The sequence below is a fragment of the Mauremys reevesii genome, linkage group 1 (assembly GCF_016161935.1).
Source record: "Mauremys reevesii isolate NIE-2019 linkage group 1, ASM1616193v1, whole genome shotgun sequence".
In the NCBI taxonomy this organism is placed as follows: domain Eukaryota; kingdom Metazoa; phylum Chordata; order Testudines; family Geoemydidae; genus Mauremys; species Mauremys reevesii.
Window position 1 is genome coordinate 246,902,980 of NC_052623.1, and position 22,608 is coordinate 246,925,587.

A 22,608-nucleotide genomic window follows, 5' to 3' on the forward strand; every position below is an offset into this window, starting at 1 on the left:
GTTTGGTCTCTAGAAAGCATGTTATGATTTTATTTTATATGTAACTTTATTTCCAGTTTGCTTACTCACTATCCCTTGAATCTTGAGTTTTTTGATAACAAGCTTATTGTTGTTTTTCACTATAAATATGTGGTAGTGCTGTGGTATTAAGCAAGGTGCTGCTCCTGAGCTGAATCGTATGAGCGGGTGTGCATATGGTCCATCTGGGGGCCGCAGACCTGGTATTTCTGAGAGTGTTCAGTGGTTCAGCTGGATGCTACAGGGGAGCTCTTCAAAGGGGCTTGGGGACTAGGGTGCACCTATTGCTAACCTGCAAAGCAAGGTAAGGACTAGCACTGCCCAGAGGAGAGTGCTTGGGTGGCTAACAGGTTGGTGATATCAGGGAGCTGACACCCAGTTAAGCACAAGGAAGTCTACCTCTTGGTGGAGGCAGAGTGGTTACAAGGTGAGACTCAGTCCTGGGTACCCTGAGAACCGACACAAGCACATCTGTATGTGTTTGCAAGGTCAGGGCCTTGGGTGTTAAAGGCAACTGTAATTGGTCAAACATTTCAGACTTCTATTTTTCAGTTGGGCTACACACATGAGTAAAATTACACATGCCATGAATCTTTGCGGGATCAGGGCCTAAATTGGAAATAGCTGATTGCAAATCCTCTTGTTTTGTCTTGATTACCTCCATCATGTTCTTGCAATATGTATATCCAAATGTTTAGCCAGCTAAGTGAAAATAGTAGAAACCTTCAGCTGGAAAAAAGTGCTGCTGATCAGTCTTCTAACTTCTGTGTAGCACATTAAACAGTATCTCCATTTAGCCACTTCTAAGGATTTTGTGCAATGTAGTTTTGATACTTTTATCTTTGACCCTCATTGTTAAAAAGGTAAACATTCTGTCTGTATCTAATCTCAGAGCTCCACTCAAGCCAGCCTCTTCACCAGTAACACAATTAAGAAATTTGCCATGTTTTCCAGTAGAGTGCAAATCTTTGATAATTCATAACAAGTCCTGTATTTGGATACAGACTGGCTACTTAGTGAGGAGGGCTTTAAACTAGGTTTGAGGGGGGCAGGTGAGTCACAAACATGGAGACCTGGGAGAAGGGTCAGAATTTGCGGGGAGCATGGGCTCTTACAGCAGAGATAAAGGAGAGACAAGACAGAACTGGGATGGGGGAAAATCAAATCAGTATACTAATCCGAGAAGTATGGAGAATAAGCAGGAAGAGCTCAAAATGCTAGTAAAACACAGTGATGACATAGTTGACATCACAGAGATTTGGTGGGATAATAAGCATGACTGGAATATTGGTATAGAAGGGTACAGCTTGCTCAGGGAGGACAGGTCGGGGGGGAAAAGGGGAGGATGTGTTGCCTTATGTATACACTTGGACTGAGGTTGAGATGGAAATAGGAGACTCATTGAAAGTCTCCAGGTAAGGCTAAAAAGGGCAAATATAGTGCTCATCTATAAAAAGGGAAATAAGTACAATGTGGGGAATTATAGACCAGTCAACTGGTTGGAAAACCGTTCCCTGAGAGTAGTTATCAGTGGTTCACAGTCATGCTGGAAGGGCATAACGAGTGGGGTCCCAGAGGGATCAGTTCTGGGACTGGTTCTGTTCAATATCTTCAGCAATGATTTTGATAATGGGTACACTTATAAAGTTTGCGGAAGATACCAAGCTGGGAGGGGTTTCAAGTGCTTTGGAGGATAGGATTAAAATTTTAAATGTTCTGAAGTAAATAGGATGAAATTCAATAAGGACAAATGCAAAGCACTCCATTAGGGAGGGACAATCAGCTGCACACATACAAAATGGGAAATGACTGTCTAGGAAGGAATACTATGGAAAGGGATCTACGAGTCATAGTGGACTGACTACAAGCTAAATATGAGTCAACAGTCTGTTTGCCCCCCCCCAAAAAAAGCGAACATCATTCTGGGATCTATTAGCAGGAATGTTGTAAGCAAGACACGAGAAGGTATTCTTCTGCTGCACTCTGCACTGATTAGGCTTCAACTAGAGTACTGCGTCCAATCCTGGATGCCATATTTCAGGGAAAATGTGGACAAATTGGAGAAAATGCAGAGAACAACAACAAAAATGATTAAAGGTCTAGAAAACATCACCTGTGAGGGAAGACTGAAAAAAAATGAGTTTGTTTAGTCTGGAAAAGAGTAGATGGAGAGGAGTATGTCTTCAAGTACATAAAAGGTTATTACAAAGAGGAGGGAGAAGAATTGTTCTTAACCTCTGAGGCTAGGACAAGAAGCAGTGGGCTTAAATTGCAACAAGGGAGATTTAGGTTGGATGTTAGGAAAAACTTCCTAACTGTCAGACTGGTTAAGCACTGGAATAAATTGCCTAGGGAGGTTGTGGAATCTCCATCATTGGAGATTTTTAAGAGCAGGTTGGACAAACACCTGTCAGGGATGGTCTAGATAATACTTAGTCCTGCCACGAGTGCAGGGGACTGGACTAGATGACCTCTCAAGGTCCCTTCCAGTCCTATGATTCTATGATCTTGTGTCCCGTGACACTTCAAATATGTTGGCTTGTTTTATTTCAATGAAATATCGAAAAGCTGTTTTTCTCCCTCCCTCCCCCCCAGCATTTTGAGAATGATGATAGGACTTGCTGTGAATGGTAAAATGTTTGCCACAACACTGGAAAATCAGTCTGCTTCCAAATTATGCTAATAATTCAGTATGTTAAACCAGGCCTTGTGCAGATCTTTTTTTCTTTTTTTTTCATTTTTTTAATGGGTGTGTGTTAATATTTGATAGAGGTTTTATCTTATAAACACTTTAAATTCCATGTTTGCATGTTATAGTTTGATTTTGATTAGTCCAGGGCTTCAAAAAATACCACACATTGACTAGTTAACCTACCAGCCAGAAGCTAATATGAAAGACGAGGGAAAACTCTACAAGTGAAGCCTACAGGCAACCCTACACACCTAGTCCCAAATCCTCTGAAAGGTACTGAGGCTCCTAACTTTCATTGAAATCTATGTGAGTGAGGTGCCTAATTTTCCAAGACGATCTGGACCCTATTCTCTGTAATGGGAAGAGGCAAGATGATGGGCTTCCTTCTAAGGTATTGTTCCTTGACCTTGCTTCATCTTCTGTATTGGCCTCGCTCTCAGGTGTGTAAGGAAGATACTTTTCAAGTGACATTCCTTGCTGGAAGTGAGAGGGAGTTTATGCTGATTTCCTGGCCCACTTTGGAACCTTCTGGCTGCTGTAGGGGACACACAGGGGTGGAGTTTGCAGGGCTGACCGTAAAAACATCTTTCACTTTGCAAACTGAATAAACTTGATTGGAAAGTCCTTCAAGAGAGAGTGAATGAGGAACCCTTTTATGCCATTTTGTAGTTTCTCTTTTGATAGTATTAATTTCAGTGTGGTTATTATCAGACAAATGATTTTAATCCAACAGTGGTTTTAATTTTTTTTTGTATTGATAGAATTGCCAAATGGGTGGCGACAGGGACAATGAAAACCTTTCCAAATCTTTTTATATTGAAAGGCTCCTTAATATTCTGTCCCCCCAAACCCAACTGGAGGAGTAGTCACTTAATGTAGTGTGTTCTAAGTGTAGCTAGAAATCATATTTGGCTCATTCACAGTGTCTAGAGATGATGATGATTTATCTATAATTTTGAATGCCTAAGAATGTGTTGGGCACTTTGGAGAGACAAGTAAAGACAGATGGTGCCTACTGAATGTATGTTGCTTCCTCAGTGGTTCCCAGAAATACCCATGTTCTCTGACAGTATGTATTAATTTTGTTTTAATTAGAAGATTGTTATACTTTAGAGTTCTGTAGAATAAAGCTGCTTTACCTTGACTCCCAGGTACTTCAGATTAAACCCACTGCAATATCACTAGGCGCCTCAGTGCTTGCCACCCAGGGATATTTTTAGCAGGAGAATAAAGAGTTGTATTACGTGGGGGTGGAGTGGTATTGCTTATTGACTTGTTCTTCTGTGAGTAAAAACTCTCTTTACCCTTGTAGAAAAACAGGCACTGGGCTTGCTGCTATTAATTTCCTTAAGACACTAAAATGCTGTCTCGAGCAGTTGAGAAAATCAAAGTCACATGTTAGCAATACCTTTTCATCTGTTGGTTACCGACAGGTCCAAAAACTCTGGGCAAGTAAAGTGTTTAATTTACACCTGCTGCAGTTTTACAAAGTCTGAGCTAAAAAGGAAAAATCTCATGAGACTGAACAAGTGTATTTATTCTCTTAACACTTGCAGCTATACAGTGTGATTTAACAAGATCGTGAAAATTGTTTGTTTTAGCAATGTTTTCACCTTGGCTGGTTGAAATTCAACATTACTGTGACTCATTTGCTTAGTGCTCTCGTGAGTTCTGCCTGAAATATATGAACTCTGGTTAAAGGATTTGTTCTTTCTTCCCTGTGTGGAAGAGAGAACTAGTATTATTCCAGCCTTCTGCAGTGCTCATCTCACAAATGTTCAGAATTTTTTTATTTTTTTTGGCTAGTGGAGTCCGGCTCTTGACATCTTGTTCTAGAGTTTTGCCTGTCTCTCTCTCTCTCAGTGAATTTTGCTCAGTGTTTGATTTATGCCAAGGCTGAAGGCACCTCTGGGTTTGCTGCGTCAGTTATGATTGTAAAAAAGTTGCTTGAGACCTGGAACGTAATTGCTTGAGCCCTGGCACCCCTTTCATTACAAAATAAGCAGAGGTTCTGCTTGCTTTTGGTGGTGCTCTTGGGATACCCTCATCCTTATTTCATCTTTACAGCCAAATCTCGGACACTTTCCAGAACTGTCATCTTAAAATTGAATCTGGCCTAATTATTCTTGAGGGAGAGTGTTGTGCTTTGTGTAATTTATAGGCTGGGATTTTCAAAGGCACTTGAGGGAGTTAGGTGCCGCACTCCTTCAAGCCCCTTGGAAAATCACAGTTTATTTCATGACTATTTTGGAGTAAATGTAGGAAAAAGTAGGCATTCAATGGCTTGAATTTACAAGAGCTGAGTGAGATTCATTGGAGAGTTTAGCAACTCTAATCTCTAAAGTTATCCAGAAAAGAAGATGGAAATATTGGGGACATGTGTTAAGAATGAAGCCAGAACATCTGCCATGGCAGGCATGCTATTGGGCAGCTGGAGGAACACACAGAAGGAGCCAACTGAAAGAATCCCTCTGTTGAACATTACAGAGAGGGAAAAGTTAAGAAATATAACAACTTTGCATGTCCTCTGAGTGGTCCAGATCAGACAGGGATGGTGGAGCCTGATGCGTGCCCTAAGTGACATCTGATATGGGAAAGATCTGGATTCAGATTAATGACTGTATTACATATGGTTTATGTATTAGAAACCTTTGTACTACAGTGGAATGTTCATCCTGTTTTTTCAGCTACCCAGTGTAATTTTGTAGTGTTACGAATTATGATGATAAATTGAGTTCTTGCTGTGAAATCTAGTCATATCGTGGCTTTGGGGTTTTTTTTTTTTTTTTTCATATCAAGGTGTATTTGAAGAGAGCTTGTTGATCTCCTGGCCTTTTAATAAACGGAGAAGTCAGTCATATATTTATGTGCCTCTAAAATAATTTGCAGCTTCTCAAATTAGTGCGAGCATTCCATTGGCCTTAATTGCAGTTTTATAAGTTCATCCAAAGGCAGAATTTGGGGCCTACTAGCTTAGTTATGTAATTTTACACTTTGTTTTCCTCCTCTTGGATGTCCCATCATCAGCTCTAGCTTAATCTTGCCACAATGGGCCTTTTTTATCTGTGCTCCTAATTCCTCTCCTCTACTTGTATCATTATTTACAGATCCACAATCCTTCCTGTGTTCTCACACCATTGGTGTGATTTTTACCTCTTCTTTATTTCTTCTTCTCTCTGTGTCTAGGGATAAAGAATGGTCTGGGAGTTAGGAGGGATGTTTTCATATGCTCCTTCAGTACTGAGTGGTGTTATCTGAACAAGAAACTGGGAACAAGTTGCTCCAGAGGTCTTATCTTGGTGGAGACTGACACACTTTGTGGTCTGGTGCAAGTCTCTTATAGGCAGAGTTTTCAGAGGTGCTCAATTCTCCTGTACGTAAGACTTGACATGCTGGTCCCTCTAGTCCAGTATCTTGTCTCTGACAGTGCCAGAATCTTCAGAGCAGTAGGCAGTTATGGAATAACCTTCTCACTGGGAAATCTTCTATTTAATCCCTATTGGTCAGATGGAGGCGCTAATGCACCTATTACATTAAGGGTTACAAAACCTCAAGAGTTTATGTAACTCTGGATGTTCTTATTATCCATGTTGTTGTTAGCACCTATGACCTACAGTCCTGGACCAGGTCCCCATTGTGCTAGTGCTCTACAAACACAGAACACAAAAATGGTCCCAGCCCCAAAGAACTTACAGTATACATTAAGTCATTTGCCTTGGTAACGGATGTTTCACTTCCGCCTCTGTTTTCCCATTTGTAAAACAAGGGTAGTACCCCCAGCAGTTTTGTGGTGATTATTTAAGCAAATGTTTGTACAGCCTTTTGAAAATGTAAAGCACTAAATAAATGTGCAGTATTATTATTTTTACTAGCAGCTGGTTCATCCTAATTGCTGCCATGAAAGTTCCAATGCTAATGGCAGCATCATACTTGTTCTGTGTTGACTGGCTTTCCTGGTTATTAGGCTCCTAAGAGTTTCTGCCTTGCCATTGCTTCATTCAGGAAATGAACAAGATAGATAGCCCACCCCATTGGTCTTATAGCACTTGGGATAGAAATTACCTCTTTCAATCAAGTTTGTGTCTTTTTCATGCAACGTAGCGCTCTTTCTGCATGCGCTGACATCATCCTAGTACACTGAATCTAGTGCCCCCATTACAGAGAAACAACAGAGGCGTTCAGGGTGGTAGTAAAAGTGCTGGTCAAGTCTATACTGAGGACAGGGGAGACGAGCAAAGCTGTCCTCTGTTACCTAATCATTGTGAATGACCTAAATGGCTTCAAAAGTACTAGAACTCCACAATTGGAATATTTAAAAAAACAACCCTTTTTTGGAGCATATACAGTATCAGCAATGCACAGTATTAGCTGGGATGTGGGCTATGTCATTGTGACAATACACCCCTGTATTCACACCTTACACTTGATAGTAATAATCTTTGTGCAGAATATGCCTTGGAAGGTATCCTCTGAAAACTAATAACTCTCTGGACAATAATATCATGGTAACACGTATGTAACAATGTTATAAGTGAAGTTCTGAACATGAGCTGAAATCATGACTGAAGTGTGTTTTGCCAGACAGGTCTGGAGAGTGGGTAAACCTGTTTTTCAAAGACAAGGACAAGCTGACACTCAGGCCAGGTATCATCAAAGCTGGGGCCATTACCTATCAAGTGGCCATTCTTGGGCAAGGAAAGGGGGCAAGAACAAACAGATCTGCAGTTTAAGTAAACAACTTAGCAACCCCCCACTAGACATCATGTCTCCTTGCTCTCAGCTGGAAAGAACTTTATCTAGGGGACCACCCTCTGGAAGATGCATTTCAAAGGGAGACTGACACATAAAAGTGAGGGACAAAAACACCCCAAGTTGTCTCTCCTATCCATCTCTCTTGAACCTAAGAAGACAAAAGAATCCAGCTCTTTGACTTTAGGAGTGATTGGTCACTATGGCTGTTGGAAGCATGTGGTAAGAATTTTACCTTGGACAAAGCCTAGTTTGTAAAGTTTTAGTACTAGGAAGTGTTTTATCTTTATTTTTCTTGTAACCATTTCTGACTTTAATGTATTATTACTTGTACTCATTTAAAATCTACATCTCTGTAGTTAAATAAACCTTTTTTTGTCCTTTTAATCAAAATTAATCCAATGTTGTGAACTGTGTGGGTAAATCCATTTAGGATGGCAAGTTGTTGTATATTGTTCCCTTATAGGGACAATGGACCTTTGTTATCTGACAGCTGGTAATGCAAAACAGAATACACATTTTTTGTGAAAAATCCAGGACAGGGAGTGTGTTGGGGTCACCCTGCATGTGGTAACCCAGGCTGGTGGAAGCCCAAGTGTGACCGGAGTGCTACTGGCAGGCTGCAGCTATACACAGACACTCGGGGTGTGACTGGCATGCTGGAAGGCTGTATGTGAATGACTCAGGTGGCAGCTACAACAGCAAGTCAGTGTAAGGCATCCAAAGTTGCAGGGCAGGGGTGACAGCCCCCTCAGTGGTCTGAATTGCACCCTGAAATGTCACAGCCATCCAGTCTGAAAATTAAATGGAAGCCAGCCACTAGCAGTTGTGTTCATGACATTGATATGTAAGAGATGGATTTTTGCTATTTCCCTACATTTATTTTTCCTTTTTGGAAATGTTAGTCTGTGGTTGGAAATATGGGGAAAGAGACATGGTAATCCATAAATATTAGCCTTTGGGTTTTTTTAGATTTGCATTTGTGAAATATCCATGACTTGGTGCTGAGCTATTTTTATTAACATCCTAGTTCTTATCACATGTAAACAGCTTGTAAAAGGAGGATGGGAACACTGTCTTTAAGCCTCTGATTTCCAAATTGCAAGGAAGAGAAAGGAAGATTGCTTCCAAAGGGCTTGAAGGTAGATCGTGGGCCACTCCTATCCCTTCTTTTTCTCTCTTATTTCACTACTTTAAAAAAAACAAACAAAAAAAACTAGCCTGAGGCTACAGAAATATTGGTTGGATTAGCAGTTCTGCTCATGTAGAAAACCTTTCATTTGCTATCAGCTTTGAACAGTATTACTCGAACAGTGACATTTGAAACTAAAAGGAATGAAAATGTGGTGGAACTCTGGCAAATTACTGGCAGTCTCCCCAAGCCATCTCTGTTCAAGAATGCTAAGGGGACAAGAGGGAATGAGGTAATTACAGCAAAGGGAACAATTTGGTTAATCTGTTTTTACAAATATATCCTGATGATTTGATAGGGAAAAAGACCATCCGGTCACTTTACAAGACTTTACAGTATTATTCTGTTGGAATATTAGGAATGTATTAATGATCATAAAATGTTTTGGCTTTGAGGGAGATTTGTATATTGGATCTCTTTCATTTTGTTGTAAATATTAAGATCGGCATATAATGGTTTTGAATAACAGAACACTTTGGGTAACCTGTTCCAACATTCTTAATTGCTGATTTATGAGATCTTGATTTTTCATATGGGTGTTATGTTAGGAATGTCCAATACCTTCTATTGTACTCTATTATTATTTTCATTGAATGACCCATGTCAGTAGAGAGTGACTGTAGCAAGTGATCAGTTACTAACTGTATTTTAATACCTGATCCATAGCTCATTGACATCAATAGGAGTCTTTCCATTGACTTCAATGGGCATTGGATCAGGCCACATTGATGGTGTGCTATTGACTAATAGGCAAATGATTAGTGATTTAGTAGATTGCAGGAGTCATGATTGAATTTACATTGCCTGAACAGTAGGATATCCTATGTCTGTGAAAGCTGACTTGTAACGGGGGGGGAAAAAGTATTCGTTCTGATCCCTATTTTGCTTCATATAAACAAACTTTTAGGTCACCTTTGAACGTCATTAAGCAGCAAAACAACGCACACACCTATTTATTTTTTCTTTTGCAGATCCCTCTAAAATCAAGCATGGGTTGTACAGCTGCAAAGTCCATTTGACTTTCAAATCAAAATAGCTAAGAACATAGAGGTGTGTGTGATGTGACACACGTATGCATCTTTATAATCCACCCTAGTTAAAACTGGGAGTTGAATTCAGAGGTTTGAAACACAGCTAGCATGGCCTTTGAAGCATGTTAACGTATGTTAAGTGGTGACACTTAGGCTTCTGTGATTCAGTAAGTTGTTTTTTCCTGTGAGGAACTTAATCTTTCACTTATACCAGGGTTAATAAAAATAAATAAACAGTAGCTTTTTTTAGTTATTTAAGAATGGTGGTTCTTTTTCCTAGCATGTAGTAGCTCAGCAGATTGATAGGAATATTAGTGTTCTTGCTGTATTTCTATATGTTATGCTCTAAGACAACAACTAACTTTTGAAGTGCAGAAAATCTGCCCAAGGGTCCCTCATATCAAAGTATAATATGACATGCAGGTTCTCTTTTTTTTTTAATAAGAGACCCATATTCATTCATTGAATATACTAAGGGCCTAATTTTAAAGTAGTGTGTGTGATGGAACCTAGATAATCTCTTATTTGCGCAAAATATTGGGTCTCTCCCCAACTTTCAAAGAATTAATGGAGTGCTGTAGCAAGGTCTTGTATTACTAGAAGATAATTATTTTTACAGGAGATTCTACAGTGTATTTGCTGGTACATTATGAGGTATAATCATAAATAAAATAAAATGGCCAGCATCAAAATTAATGTGCAAAATAAGGCCATTTTTATTGTTCATTTTATTCACTAGCTTGAAAAATTAAGTAGTTTGCAGTGGGCCTCCCAGTTGTTCATATGAATTGGTGAGGGTCTGCTGAGCCGGACTGTATGTATCTATCTGGCGAGCAAAGGAATGGTGAATCTGAGGAGAAACTGCTGCCTCTGATGTGACAGTTCTTTCCTGTACTGTCTCTTTTTAGGCTTTGCATTTGGAAGTGTAATAAAAGGATAATGTATGTACTGAGCCCCTTAATGAATGCAGATCCCTGTCTGAGCTGTGGCCATGTGATCCGCCTGTCAGTAGGCGGAAAGGTGTTTTCCAGTGCTTGTGTGACAGGCTGTCTCTCGTCGCCTTGTACTGACATGCTCTAAAAGCGCACTCCTTTTTGTCATGGCAGGTCTGTAAACCGTATTCCCTTCCTCCTCATACATACCGGTAAGTCTTGTACATTTAATAGGCATTGAATGAAGTGTTTAAAGTTTGGAGACTGCAGGGGAAAAATAGGGAAATTCAGACTCCAGGCTGTGTGTTTCTCCCCTTTAACTATGCACCTGGTTAGTGTATAACTTCTTGCTCAGACAGACAGGCACAGGGGGACAAAAAAAGATAAGGATAGAATAACTCAAACCTAAAATTCTCTTTTGGTTTCTTATTTAATATTTGTATGGTAATAACACCTCTATTGTACTAGGTAATGAATACGCAAGTTAAACAGAACTTTATTATTTAAATAGTGTTTATTTTTAAAACAGGTAAAGAGCTTTCATAGATTGTAAGGCCAGAATGACCTCCTGCATAAAACAGGGTGTGGGCTTTTTTTCCCATTTACCCCTGCAATGAGTCAATAATTTTGTGTTTGACTAGCATATCTTCCTGAAAGGCATCCATCTTGTTTGGTGATATCAGGAGGTGGTTCCAGTGGTTAATTTATGCTCATTAAGGCACAAATTTTTAACAAAGTTTCAATTTCTCTGCAAGTTTCAGCAGTTACACCCAAACAGTTCATTGATACACTTGTATGGATATGTCAGATTTGGCTGAGTACACTTCAGTTGCTCCTTGGGACAATGTTAATTAAATAAGAATAAGGTAAATACACCAAAGAGTAAAATTTTTGCCGATGTTGAAAAATATAAAACAAGATAAGTGTGGTTCAGATGATCTCTCTTACTCTCCTCCTCTTCACTTCTCTCCCTATTTCCTGTAATGGACAATGGACTGCTTTTATCCCACCTGCATCTTTTCACTGTTCTGGTGTTCCTGGCACACTAGGTTAGACTTTCAGTGGAAGCACTGGTGAAGTCTAGGTGATTCAGGGGTTTGAGTATTGTGAAAAGAAGTAGACCCACTGAAAGGAAATGTTGCCTGCTGCTATTTTGTTCATTAGCATAGAAAATATGCTGTGTCCAGACACACAGACTTTACTCCAAAGGGCATATGGGCTATAAAAGCAGGTGAGAGTAGAGGGATTGGGAGTTATGGATCCTGGGTTCTCTTCTATCTCTGCCCCGACTCACTGTATGAATTTGGACAGATCACTTATCCAAAGGGGTAGACTGAGAATGGGTGTGTCTATGCTTCACTATCTCGTCGGCAGGGCCGGCTCCAGGCACCAGCATTCCAAGCCCGTGCTTGGGGCGCCTATCTGCAGGGGGCGGCAGTCCGTGCATTTTTGGCCCCAAGCAGCGTGCCTAATTGCCGCCGTGGACGGCGGGGGCAATCAGTGTGCCGTTAGGGCGGCACGCACGTTTCCACAGCAGCGGCAATTTGGCGGCAGCTTCTGTCTTCAGCCGGAAGACAGAAGCTGCGCCGCCACAGACAGCTGAACATAGAAGCTGCCGCCGAATTGCCGCCACCGCGGAAACGTGTGTGCCACCCTAACGGCACATGGACTGCCACCGCCGTCTGCGGCGGCAAGTCGGCGCGCTGCTTGGGGCGGCGAAAACAGTAGAGCCGGCCCTGCTTGCTGGGATGTTCCGAGGCTGAAGTAGTTTATAAAGTGCTTTGAGGTCCTTGGTTGGAAAAAAAGCTAAGTGCAAACTAGTGCCGGGTCAGATCACTCCTGCCATGGAGAGACCCATGAAAAGGGCTGGAGAGGCAGGGACTCCAGGAGAGAATCATTTAATAGTTTGGAGACCTCCCAACCTCTCAGACTCTGGAGGCTGTGGGAAGGGGCAGAGGCATAGAGGCATCATACGTTTCATCTGGCTTTATCAGGAGCTTTTTTGCACTTGGTTAGGTGTCCCCTGTGGTGTCTCAGTAGCAGCTACAAACAAGACTCGGGGAATTGATACTGCTTCCAACAGTATAGCAGCTTGGATGTCCACAGTTGGTGTATGGATATGCCACAGAGTGCCCAGTCCCCTACTTAGCCTCAAAACCCCAGGGACCTTTCCCTCACACAGCTTTGGTGGAGGAACTTCTTTTTGGGTATAAGGGAGAGGACATAGTGCTGATACAAGTGGTACCCCTCCCGCCCATACGTGCACACCACCTTCATGGGCAGGGAGATATGCCCATGGAGGGGTCCATTCTACACTTCCTATGCTGAGGGAATGCTCTAGGGCAGTGTTCATTTCTACCATTCTGCATAGGTTAATACGGGCCAATGCATTTTCCTCCCCAGGATGCAAATGACCTTACAAATGTTGCATGTTTGAAGCTTAGTGTCATTTTGTGGTAAAGAAGCTTTTTTTTTTTTTTTATAGGCTTTGGGGTGGTGGTTTGTGCTTGCTGATCCGAGGGCATATTTAACTAGCATTCTCAGTCCATCTCTGCTGTTCAAACAAATTTTCCTCCTGGTGCTTCTGGAAACTCCCTGGATCAGTGCTCAGGAAAAAAAATAAAATTCCAGAGCGTTTTGCCTTCATAGCTTTTTCTCTTTCTTCTTTTTCAGGAAAATAATTCAATAGTTTCAGTATGAATCTGTTTTTCAAGTTTCCTGCAGTTATCTTTTGGGTCTCTCCTGGTGTTAGTGTCCTTACTGGGAAAACAAAGTTAGTAATATACACGTTTCCTGTGCAGTTAATGTGTTCTTAACAATGGTGCAGTTAATGTGATGTGCAGTCCAGATTACGTAGCTTCTAGTATAGCTAAATTCATATTAGAATGTTTGTGCCTCTTAGGAGGGAGTTCAGAGATTCTCTCTCTCCCCCCACCCCCCGATGTAGCTAAGTAGAAATACTGCTTACTAAAATAATGTGGTTACTGATATCCTGTCTTTGAGAACCTGACTCTGACCATATGTGATTGGACATAATCTTCTGTCTTGTTGGAAATGACCAGTATAATACAGTGGCAAAGCATGGTGACGTAAATTTCATTATTTAAATGGCCACTGTTAGGATTAAGCACATGGGTGTTTGCCGTGTGTAACTTTACTCGCATTGTTCAATTGAAGTCAATGGGACTAAATGTGCTTAGAGCTAAGCACATGCAGAGAGATCTGTGGGATTGGGGCCTAAAATGTTATGTCCAAAACAACAAAAACCCAAACAAATGAACCCCAACCTTGTTTGTTTGTTAGTAGAAGCTTAGATTATATTAAGATTAAAGTAACTTTAAAAAACACATTTTTCACCATTTATGCTATTCCTCCCCACCATTGCTCCAGTTAAGAATGTGTTTTGATTGTGTAATATCTGCAGTGTTTGAGTTGCAAACACCACAGAGCAATGTTTGGAGTCAAACAACCAACCTGTTTTTCTTTAAATAAAACAAAGCATGAAAACATTTCTACTAAGGTTACATTTTTGTAAAATCTTCTGGGGCTTAAACTACCTACCAGCAGTCTCCCTTTCTTGCACTTAATATTCATCAGTGGTTTCTGACAATGAGTCAGAGTAATTCTTACATGACCAGGGGGTATAAAGTACTAAGAATTCTTAAAATGTTTCCCATCTTCTTTAGATGATGTATGAAAGAGAAACTGAAAATGCCCTTACATTTCAGTTCAGATGGGTTGTTGCTGATTTTACTGCATTCAGCTCCACAGAAACCAGGGGACGAATAGAAATTTAGAAGATACTAGTGCTTACAGACAAGTAACACACTCTATAAAATTATTGTATGCTGCCAAATTAAATTTGGGGATTAGCCTCTTTCTTGTTTCTGGGCTGTCCGCTTTATAGACAGCCAAGATCTGAATGTATCACTTTACATCCTTGCATAAAAGCATGCAAGGTTGGATACTTAGAATTCCAAAAGCTAATTAATGAAACTCAATAGGTCATGTTTGGTGTTACTGTTGAATGTTGTCTTAAAATAGAATTAAACACTTGTCACTGATACAGGTATTATTGAGCTAAACATCAGTCCCATTTAAGTCAATTGCAAAAGTCCAGCTGACCTGAAAGGGACTAGGAATTGGCCCTCATGTTTTCAGTAATAGAATCGAAGAGGAGGTGTTTGTGGCTGGATTAGTTCAGTTGTAACTGATGTAAGATTAAAAAATGGGAAGTGTTGTGGGTGAAGGGGCACATAAGTTAGGACAGAAGGACAGCAAGTTTGCAGATGACACTAAACAGGGAGGAGTGGTAGATAGGATACAGAGAGACCTAGACAAATTAGAGGATTGGGCCAAAAGAAACCTGATGAGGTTCAACAAGGACAAGTGCAGAGTCCTGCACTTAGGACGGAAGAATCCCATTCACTGTTACAGACTAGGGACCGAATGGCTAGGAAGCAGTTCTGCAGAAAAGGATCTAGGGGTTACAGTGGATGAGAAGTTGGATATGAGTCAACAGTGTGCCCTTGTTGCCAAGAAGGCTAACGGCATTGTGGGCTGTATAAGTAGGGGCATTGCCAGCAGATAGGGGGACGTGATCATTCCCCTCTATTCGACATTGGTGAAGCCTCATCTGGAGTACTGTGTCCAGTTTTGGGCCCCACACTACAAGAAGAATGTGGAAAAATTGGAGAGAGTCCAGCGGAGGGCAACAAAGTGATTAGGGGGCTGGAGCACATGACCTGTGAGGAGAGGCTGAGGGAACTGGGATTGTTTAGTCTGCAGAAGAGAAGAATGAGGGGGGATTTGATAGCTGCTTTCAACTACCTGAAAGAGGGTTCCAAAGAGGATGGATATAGACTGTTCTCAGTGGTGGCAGATGACAGAACAAGGAGTAATGGTCTCAAGTTGCAGTGGGGGAGGTTTAGGTTGGAATTAGGAAAAACTTTTTCACTAGGAAGGTGGTGAAGCATTGGAATGGGTTACCTAGGGAGGTGGTGGAATCTCCTTCCTTAGAGGTTTTTAAGGTCAGGCTTGACAAAGCCCTGGTTGGGATGATTTAGTTGGGAATTGGTCCTGCTTTGAGCAGGGGGTTGGACTAGATGACCTCCTGAGGTCCCTTCCAACCCTGATATTCTATGACTTGTGGTAACATAGTAGAATCCATCCATATACACACTGCGGTATGTGATTGGTGGGAGCAGAGAGAGTTTCCAGGGCTCTCTGTTCTGCCCCCTTGATTTTGGCAGCTAGTGTGTTTTCTTTCTGTTTGTGGATTCTAGCCCTGATCCTGGTGAAGATAATTACCCTTGAGAATGCAATCTAACATTGAAAGTTAATCACTAATCCCCTTCCACACACTCCCCCTTCCCCCATACGCGCACACACTAACATTTTGTTTTTCATGGTCTCCACTCCAGGGAACCTATTAGTGTTAGTATTTAACATTTATATTGTGGTAGTGCCTGGAGATCTCACTCATGTTGGGGCCCAGTGGTCTTTGGGACCGAAGCTTGTGGACTTGGTGTTTCCAAGCCTGTGCTTGTGTCCACTTTGTATTGTAAACCCGGGTTTACAGTTGCGGGATCTGGGTGTTTCAGTCATGCTAATGCATTCACATTGCACTACACCCGACCTTCTGGCTTGGGTCTTCTGCTTGAGCTGCATCCACACAGCAAAATGACAAGGCTTGGACCCAGGACTTGGACTCAGACTCACCTCCCTAGTATGATCCGAGGAACCTGAGTGCTTACTGACGAGAGTCAGACTGATTTGTGTGTGGATGGAAGAGGGGCTTAGGGTCAGACCTGAGTCAGATGTAGTGTAGTGCAGTGTAGTCAAACAGTATGAGACCAAAGTCCTGGAGCTAAGTGGAGGAGTTGGGTTTTTTTCTAGCCTGTCGATTTATGTATTTTCTGTTGAATAAACTAACAGCAGTTTTGAGAAAGGCGGGCTTGACTGTCAGTCTCCTTTATCCACATCCCCATGCTTCCGCATGACTAGAAGCTGTCATTACTAATTTAAACGTATCAGTACTAGAAATGGATATGGCTTTTCATTTAAAGTGCCCAGATTCAACTTGTGGTCCCAAGTGTAATGAAATTGGTGAGTGTAATCTCTAACTGTCCAAATGATCAAGGCTTAGCCTTGATAGATGTGCTGTGCTGCGGTTCTCAAATTCAGGGCACACCTCACATGGGATTGGCCTCTTAAAGATCATTATCTTAATGATGAATGGAGTGCTCAGCCACAAAGTGTTAACAGCTTTAAAGATTTTTTTTTTGTTTTTTTTTTAAAGAGAAAAATCAATGTGTCTTACCAATTAACCCATTTCTGCGCATATGGAAGGCTAATCTCTACAAAGATTAGCTAGATTCATGTGGGTGTGACAGCATGTTGTAACTGTTCCTGTTGTGTTATCATCTTGATTCTCTGGAACATTCCATGCCGCTATGAAATCACATAAGTGTAACCATTTTTGCAATATACCCTTTCCCCCTCCACCTTTGGCTCATAACTTGGCTGCAAACATTTTTTTTGCCCTAATCATTTGGCATACAGTATAAAATCTCAGTTAAACTAAAACTCAGCATTTTAAGATACGCATTTTTAAAATGCGTATAAAATCCTGATGGGATTTCGTTGGTGGTTTAGTTTTTGCTACTATACTTTAAAAAACAAACAGGGCCTCATTATTCAGTTTTAGCATTAAACAGTATACATTTTCTCCATTAATTTCCATTTTTTATTTGAGCACAGATAGTGTACCTTGTTCCCATCAACATCCAAAGCAGGCATAGTCCATGAGTATTTTACAGACTAAATAGACAATATCTGGGAGGCTGTAAAATGACTTTAATTTAGGGCCAGATTCAAAGGATACTCAGTGCCTTGCTTAGAAGTTGTTTAAATTTTGTTTAGAAAGGGCTGGTGGCATTATTTGCCTGTTTGGATTTCAGGAAGGACAGATTTGAATTGTGTGAGTGGACACAAGGAATAGGCAGTTCCGGATGGAGGGTATGTTACGGAAGGAATTAAGCCTAAATTTTCAAGAGTGACTAGTGATTATCAGTGCCGGTTTTGAGATAGCTAACTTGAGACACGTCAAACGAGTCTGATTTTCAGAGAGTGAGTGTTCAGCTCTCTCAAGGTATCTTGATGTTTAGGAGGCACCCAAAATCCATTCTTTAAAACATAGACCTTTAGTTGTAAGCTGTTCAGGGCAAGGACCATGTGTTCCAGTGCATTTGTACAGAACCTGGCACAGTGGAGCTCAGATCCCAATTAGGACCTGTGGGCACCACTGTAACACAAATAAATAATACGGTGAATGGAAAAGGGTGTTAAGATGAGAATGTGAGGAAGAAATGGAGATTTTTTTTTTTTTACTTCAATAGAGTTCACTGTCTAGCTGAAATTTTATATTTGCCATGAAAGGAGATGCCATCTGGAAAGCTGCAATATGCAGAAGCATGTCGGGTGTTTGGCAGTTAGTTATTCTTCCATTTTTTTATATTAAAGCATTCCTTGAGCCAAGATTTTTTTTTCTAAAATACATAAGTGCAAGCCCAGAACTCCTTCTTCGATGTGAGTGGGAACATTTTGATCAGTCTGTAATGGTCAAGGCAGTGAGAGTAGTGAGTCGAACTGAACTGTTAATATGTTTAAGGCTGTGAAACTGATCTGACAAAAGCTATAATACTCAAAGCTGTTGATGACACTTCATTCCTAAATTAGGGCATGGTCTTGTTGCCTGTAGTTGGAGAGCAAACACTCTGAAATTCCTCTGTCTTGTCGATTTGCTATTATTTATGATCTGATACTTGCTGGACCTTTAGAACACAGAGATCAAACCTCAGCAATAATGTAATGCTCTGGTTTGAAACAATGACAGCTAGGAAAGAATCAGATAGTGACCTACACTTTATCTCTGAAGGAGATAGTAATTGCTAGGTCAAGCTTGAGGTTATTAATGGATCATTGTGGGAACTGCACTGTCTCCCTGCAATACGTTTACTCCTTTTGATAATGAATTTAAGAGCTGCTACCATCTGTTTAACTATGTACCTTTTTAAAGTAAAATTATAATCCTGCTAACCTCTGATCCACCCAGTTCAGAAGCTGTCCGTTCCTGTCTTGACAGATGGATCTTCTAGGAGGAATAGAGAATTTTAGAGGTTTTTCCTTTTCCAGGAGAGTGTGTGTGTGTGTGTGGGGGGGGGGGAGTGTTTTTAAAAAAAAAAAAAAAAAAAAATAAACCCTCAGTCATTTGGTCATAGTTTGCACAGCTTCTTTTCTGTTTGCAGCGATAACACAAATCTCTTGCGTTTATATAGCTCCTTTCATCCCAATGGATACTAAAACTCTTTATAAACATACACACATACAAATCAGTTTCCTCCGTCAGTGGAATGAATTGGCTCTGAACAGATCACAGAAGCCTTACACATCAGTTTTGGATGGAAAGTGAAGGAAAATGCTGCATCAACTGGAAAACGAATGAGGAATGTTTAAAAGGCTGAATGTAAATGTCCTAGGTGAAGTTTGGTTGGGGCACCTGTACTTCACTCCCCGACCCCAAATCTAGATTATAGCAAGTGGCCAGGGGTTCACTTAAATAATTTCCAAAAGATAGCACCTTCTGTAGCTCCGTGCATTTCACCTTCACAGTACAGTGGCTCAGACACAAACAGAAAAGGGTCACTGATTAAAACACGAATGCTGATTTTTTTCATACAGTATCCCGGGCTTTCCTTGGACGTCTCTTGTCCCATATTGACCAGATCTGATCCTGCTTTAGCTGGAGATCTGCTAAGATCACAACCCACGGTTGCATTGCTGCAGGTAATTAATCTACGTAGGTGGTGTTAGTAAATTAAATGTGATATGATTGGTTGTTGAGGGGAAAAAACGTTAAGTAGGGCTCTGGTTTTGTCTAACAGAGAAATGCAGCATCACAGGCTTGGCTTACCCTTCCAGTGGAAAGTCTCCTTTTCTCCATGATGGCAGCCTGTCCAGTTGGCCGGGAGCCTCGCTTTTTTGAATGTTTCTCTGTCCTGAGTCCTTTCCTGACCCACAGAAAAAGAGGGGCCCATAAGTAGGAAGCGCTTCCCTGGTTCACGCAGATTTAATAGTTTTGTCCCAAGTACCTGTAAAATAAAGCCTAGGTGAGCAATGTCACGTTCATGCCGTTCGGTACCTCTTGCTCTTACAGTTAAAGCAACATAGTTCTCAGGAGGCCCTGAGAGGAAAGTTGTGCTGTCAGTCACCATAACATTTTCCACTTGGGACTTGCCTTAGGCAGGCATATTGCATCTAGCTTTCCAGTTCCTTCAAAGCGTGGGGACCTCTCTTCAAATTGCATTAAAACTGTAAAATATTTTAAATACTAACTATAAGAAATGCCCAGTTAGGTGTATTGAAACAATAATTTACTCCACCCTTTGTCCCCCAATATACAGCCCTTTCCTCCACTTTCTGGTTGAATCAGGGAGTGGAGCTACAGTGAGGAGGGATAGCTCAGTGGTTTGAACATTGGCCTGCTAAACCCAGGGTTGTGAGTTCAATCCTTGAGGGGGCCACTTAAGGATCTGGGGCAAAAATCAGTACTTGGTTCTGCTAGTGAAGGCAGGGGACTGGACTCGATGACCTTTCGAGGTCCCTTCCAGTTCTAGGAGATTGGTATATCTCCAATTATTACCTTTTATTACCTTTGACATCTGACTAACTCCTCAAAGCGGTATCAAGTACCTGGCTGTGACTCTGCCTGGAAAGACACCAGTTTCTTCTCCTCCTCCTCCTCGTCCAGGGAAGTAGTGGTGGGAGAGTTTTAACCCTTAGTCTGACCACTTGGGAAGGGAATTTATCCTGAGCAAGTTGCACCTGCATCTGAAGAGCTATATGGGAATGGGGGAAAATTTTTCCTCACTTGTGAGTGGATCTTGGATTGCTGCCAGATTTTGCCACCTTATTCTGCTGAGGTTGGCTTTGAGCAGTAAGATCTTGCTCAGCTCTTCCTTTCCTTAGTGGAGAATCATGCAGCTCCCCAGCTGCTGCTTTTTTTTTTTTTTCTTCCTACACCAGATGCACATGTAGGAAAGGAGGAAGTCGGAACCGCACACTGTAGCCTTCAGCAAGTAAATAGCTGAGCCAGGGCTCTAAAGAACTACAGCTAGGAGGATAAGGAGGTAACATCTGGGAAAAGTCTAGCTGCTGTTGGAGGGGAAGGCACTTCCTTCTCTATTGTGCCTCTCACCCCCCCACCCCTCCCACAAAAAACAGACAGCTGCAGATCCTCTGTCTCCCTTCTGCTGTTCTGTGCTATTTCACGGTATCGCTTCTGTCCCTAAGGGTACATCCAGACTACCCGCCGTATCGGTGGATAGCAATCGATTTTTCGGGGGTCGATATATCGCATCTCATCTAGATGCGATGTATCGATCCCCGAACACGCTCCTGTCGACTCTGGAACTCCACCGGAATGTGCAGCGGTAGCGCAGTCGACACGGGGAGCCGCGGACATCGATCCCGCGTCGTGAGGACCTGAGGTAAATCGATCTAAGATACTTAGACTTCAGCTACGCTATTCACGCAACTTCAGCTACGTGATCTTAGATCGATTACTGCCCCCCCAACCCCAGTGTAGACCAGCCCTAAGTACCTGATGGCTAAAGGTCTCTTCCCAGCTTGCTTTCTGGAGGTTAGACCTTGTTGGTCTGTAGTCAGAACCCCACGCTCATGCCTCATTTTACTCTGGGCTGCAATTGATAAAACAGTTCTTTAACGTTTTGTCACGTTCCACACAAATAATTGAATAGAAACAGAAGGAACGAACCAGTTACTTTAAGAAAAAAAGGGGGGGGGGCGGGAAAGAAGAAATCTTATTCAAGGGAGTAAGTTGTTATACCCAAATATATTAATCCTCCTACTGCATCTGATTAATTAAAGTAATTCCCTCCTTCCATTTTGCATTTATTACGTAGCTGTGATCTAAAAGAGGCTAGTGTCTTCCATGCACAAGATCATGACCACTACTGTCTACCTTTGTTATGTTTTAGGTGTTTAAGATATTGCTAGTTTTATTTCAGATGATAATTCAACATTAATATTATGGTAACACCGGTGGGGGAGGGGGAAAACTAGTTTGGGACCCAACAGCACTGTATAGCGTAAATGACAATCCCTGTCCTATTTCATGGAAAACAAGTTCAGTTTATCACTGTTTCCAGCTGCATTGAATTATTGATTTTTACAATTAAACTAAAGGGTTTAACGCCATCTGCAAACTGTTGGGTGTGACCTGTTTCCATCTACATGCCAGAGTGTATATTTGCGGTGAGGATTAGGGGTTTCACTTCCTGGTCTCCTAATTGCAGATTGATTTTTTTTTTTTTTTTTGTGTCCATGCTATTTCTGGCAAGATTTGCATGGACCAATTGATAGTGCCAAACAGTTCCTGTGTTTTTTAATGCCAAGAACTGTTACATCTCCCTCAGTACAGTACATCTGTGCAAAGTATTTTTACTAACTACAGGATAATTGGTAATTTAAATACAGTGTGGTCATTTTCCCATGTGGGGGAATGGGCATTTGCAGACAAAGTAGCAGAAAAGTGAAATGGGTGCTTATTAGTCTAGTCTTCTGTTCTTGATTTTTGCACTCTGGAGACTTTTTTGAAACTAGATATCATTTGAGTTTTATAGCATTTTCATTTAATTCCGTAACAGTTTGGTGCGAAGTTTCACCATTATTCTATTACTGGTGGCAGAAACAGCAGTGAAGCACGAATGGGAGAGGAAGGCACAGGCCTTGGTATGACAACACAGTGATGCAGTGTTTTTTGTCCCCCGTTTTCAGTATCACTCCCACCATTGCCAAAACTGGTGAAGCCGCACCACTGGTTGTGCAAACATGAGAGATTTTCCCCTCCCCTTTCCCCTCAAATGCTTGCGTAGAATGGCCCTAATGAGTCAACCACTTAAATTCTAATTT

The 22,608-nt window shown here is 41.4% G+C and overlaps 1 protein-coding gene across 9 annotated transcripts in view; it reads left to right on the forward strand.

Moving 5' to 3' along the window:
* Positions 1 to 22,608, forward strand: part of EPS8 (epidermal growth factor receptor pathway substrate 8) — a 205,869-nt gene that overhangs the window by 4,915 nt on the left and 178,346 nt on the right. The window contains exon 2 of one of the 9 annotated variants that reach the window (XM_039545132.1): positions 19,357 to 19,461. The exons of 7 other annotated variants lie outside the window; for them this stretch is intronic. The gene's annotated coding sequence lies outside the window, so the exon portion shown is untranslated. Of the gene's footprint in view, positions 1 to 10,788; positions 10,827 to 19,356; positions 19,462 to 22,608 lie in introns of those variants that run through there. One more of the 9 variants, XM_039545142.1, reaches the window with a different exon arrangement.